Source organism: Hylobates moloch, unplaced genomic scaffold (assembly GCF_009828535.3).
Source record: "Hylobates moloch isolate HMO894 unplaced genomic scaffold, HMol_V3 SCAFFOLD_9, whole genome shotgun sequence".
NCBI classification, from domain to species: Eukaryota; Metazoa; Chordata; class Mammalia; order Primates; family Hylobatidae; genus Hylobates; species Hylobates moloch.
The window spans coordinates 103586242-103590083 of record NW_026652284.1 but is presented as its reverse complement, the minus strand read 5'-3'; the positions used below and the strand labels follow the sequence as shown (position 1 = coordinate 103590083).

Genomic DNA, 3842 nt, shown 5'->3' with positions numbered 1-3842 from the left:
TCCAGTTTCTGCTGAGGCAGTACGAAGCAGCCTGATTAAGAGAGGTGGTATCTGTAAGTATAGCATCAGGTGGTCTATTAGGTATGGCTACAGCTACCTTGACTTTCAGGTCCATTTTCCACCAAAGCCTCCAGAGCCAATGAGAAAGAGAGAGAACTGATTACGGCATATAAATTCCTTCTTAGAATAAGAATAGACATCCATAAGAATTACTACACCAGATCATTTATCTAGGACATCAGCAACAACTGTTTCACATTTTCATTTTCCTGCTCTAGGAAGTGGTTTATATAACTGCAAGTATTGTTCCCCATAAAGAACCTTTGCAAAGTTCCTTGAAAGCCCAGGAACTTCTGCTAATTCTCCACCCATTATAGATTTCTGACTTATGATAACTCCAAAGGTAGGCAAACAGAAGAAATCAGAGCTTCCTTCATGAACAAATTTAAAATCTTTTGGATCCTTGATTGATGCTCCCATTCCAAGGGCACACATAATAGCTTCCAGTTCTGTATAAGCAGAAGAAAATGGAGGGAGTTTATGGCCAATAGCTCCAGCAAATCCTGATGTTGCTGTAGATGTTGCATGACTGATATGATTTGCTGAAACTCCTCCTTCTGGATCTATTTTACTTAGAACTACAATTATACTGCCAGTTGATTTTTGGATACTCTGAGGCTTGCTGGCATTCTCGAAGTCACATGTCTTCTTCCAGTTAGCCTTCACTGCTTCAGGAGTCATTGGCTGATTTTGTCTTACAACCACTCCAAGGGTCCAGTCCCAGAATAATTTTCCAATCCATCCTGCTCCAACCTCAAACAAGCCCCCATTCTCCTCACAACCCTCTTGGCAAAGCCGAAGGACCAGCGATGCTACATAATCTGGCTTTAGGGCTTCCACAAAATCTTCAGGCATAATTGAGTCAACCTTGATTCAGCATTAGGAGAAACAGTGTTACAATGAATGTTGCTTTTCCTGCCTTCAACTGCCAACAGAATTTGCACGGACCAGAAGACCCAACTTTGCAGCACTATAATTTGCCTGGCCAAAGCTGCCATATATTCCTGAAGCTGATGAAGTGATAATGATCCTTCCATATTTCTGCTTCTTCATGTGATCCCATGCTTTCCAGGGTCACTTGGAATGAGCCCCGCAATTGAACTCTGTGGATGATATCCCAGTCTTCATCACTTATCCTAGCAAAAGAATGATCCCTCAGAATTCCAGCATTGTTGACCTACAACATCTATTCTAAAAGCATCCAGTGCTGTCTTTACAACCTTCTCTCCTGTTTTCACCGAATCATAGTTGGCCACCACTTTTCCACCTTTGTCTTTTATTTCTTCACCAACCTTATCAGCAACTAAGGAGCCTTTACCAACTCCCTCTTAAATAATTCACAACAATTAGTGCTCCTTTTTCTACAAAAGCCAGGGCACAGACTGGGCGCAGTCCTCCCCTACACCAGTGTCCAGTATCATCAGCTGTTGAAACTCAGTGGTGAGACCATGAGTCCAGCCTGCAGTGACACATACTTTGACTAGGTTTTTTTTTTTTGAGACGAGGTCTCGCTCTTGTCCCCCAGGCTGGAGTGCAATGGCGCGATCTCAGCTCGCTGCAACCTCTGCCTCCTGGGTTCAAGTGATTCTCCTGCCTCAGCCTCTGGAGTAGCTGGGATTACAGGCGCCTGCCACCATGCCTGGCTAATTTTTGTATTTTTAGTAGAGACGGGGTTTCACATGTTGGCCAGGCTGGTCCCAAACTCCTGACCTCAGGTGATCCACCCACCTCAGCCTCCCAAAGCGCTGGGATTACAGACGTGAGCCACTGTGCCCGGTGACTAGGTATTTTTTAATGCTTATTTATTTAATATTTGTCTCACTATGAGATCATAGGCTCTTTAAGGTCAGGAACTAAGTTTGTTTTGTTTTGTTTTATGATTATAGATCTAGCACCTACCACAATCAATTCACAGTTGGCACTAAATAGGTATCAGTTGACTTAATTGCTGGATAAATAGATAAGAAGAGGATTAAGAAAGCAGAATGGAAAGATATGAGTTTACTAAGAAATGGAGGCACATATAGCTACGGTGAAGGGAAGCCCATACTTCAGAAAAGGAGAGAAGGATCTTGCTAATAATGGCTTATTTTTAAAAAGATACAAGATCATCTTGATTGTATTTTTAGAAGCTGCTTCTGTTAGATTTCTCTCATTCCAAGGCCATGAAAGAACAAATTTTCAGTCTGATTTGCCTACCTTTAATTGTTTACATATTGGGCACCTTCATGAGATTGAAATCCATTTAGTTATGACTGTATATTCTAAGCTTTGCATAGTCAGTCAGTAAAATAACTGCAGAAAGGACTGAAAGGTTGTGGGAGTTTTGTTTTGTTTTTTACTAGCTCTGGGAACAAGTATAAAATACCAAGAAATATTATATTTATATAAAATATTAATAAAAGAAGACAGCATCCAGTAGTTAATTAAATTATTAGGTTAAAAACAGATGGGGCCAGGCGCAGTGGCTCACACCTGTAATCCCAGCACATTGGGAGGCTGAGGCAGGCTGATGACCTGAGGTCAAGAGTTCAAGACCAGCCTGGCCAACATGATGTAACCCTGTCTCTACTAAAAATACAAAAATTAGCTAGGCGTGGTGGCACATGCCTGTAATTCCAGCTACTCAGGAGTTTGAACCTGGGAGGTGGAAGTTTCAGTGAGCTGACATCGCACCACTGCACTCCAGCCTGGGCCACAGGGTGAGACTCTGTCTCAAAAAAATAAAATAAAATAGGCCGGGCGCGGTGGCTCAAGCCTGTAATCCCAGCACTTTGGGAGGCCGAGGCGGGCGGATCACGAGGTCAGGAGATCGAGACCATCCTGGCTAACACGGTGAAACCCCATCTCTACTAAAAATACAAAAAATTAGCCGGGCGTGGTGGCGGGCGCCTGTAATCCCAGCTACTCGGGAGGCTGAGGCAGGAGAATGGCGTGAACCCGGGAGGCGGAGCTTGCAGTGAGCCGAGATCGCGCCAGTGCACTCCAGCCTGGGGGACAGAGAAAGACTCCGTCTCAAAAAAAAAAATAAAATAAAATAAAATAAATAATAAAATAAAATAAAATAAAATAAAAACAGATGGGTTTTTGCTGGACACAGTGGCTCATGCCTGTAATCCTAGCTCTTTGGGAGGCTGAAGCAGTAGGATCACTTGAGGCCATAATTTTGAGACCAGTCTGGGCAACATAGCAAGACCGCATCTCTACAATAATAATAATAATAATAATAATAATTCGCCAGGTGTAGTGGTGCATGCCTGTAGTCCCAGCTACTCGGGAGGCTGAGGTAGGAGGATCACTTGAGCCCAGGAGTTTGAGACTTCAGTGAGTCATGATTGCCCTACCACGCTTCAGCCTAAAATACAGCTCTAAAAAATTAACAAAAATAAAAAACAGATGGGTTTTATTGGTTAAGATTCTTTGGTTGTAAGAAACAGAAATCCTCTTTCTAACTTTAGCAAAAAGGCACATTTTTGAAAGGATGTAAATTACCTCATGGATGTTTAGAACAACCAAAGGTCAATGAGAGGGAACTAGTCTTGCTTCAAGCCCTTGGCTGAAGTTCCTAAAATAGTTGCCATTAATGTGACTCGACAAAGACAAGGCCACCCAGGCTCAGTGATTCTCTGTTCTAGACGTCATAGTACCCTCCCAGTTCCAAAGAATTGGATTGGTCCTGATGTCTACCCTAGTTCCTGCCAGAGACCGATGTCACATAATTTAGATGTTATTAGGGGAAACCCATATTATAAGAAAGTGTGACCCTGGCAAGCAACCCGGGA

At 42.9% G+C, this 3842-nt stretch overlaps 1 pseudogene; it reads right to left on the bottom strand.

Moving 5' to 3' along the window:
- Nucleotides 1-230: 230 nt before the first annotated feature.
- Nucleotides 231-3557, bottom strand: LOC131384167 (peroxisomal multifunctional enzyme type 2-like; annotated as a pseudogene).
- Between the last annotated feature and the right edge of the window lie 285 nt (nucleotides 3558-3842).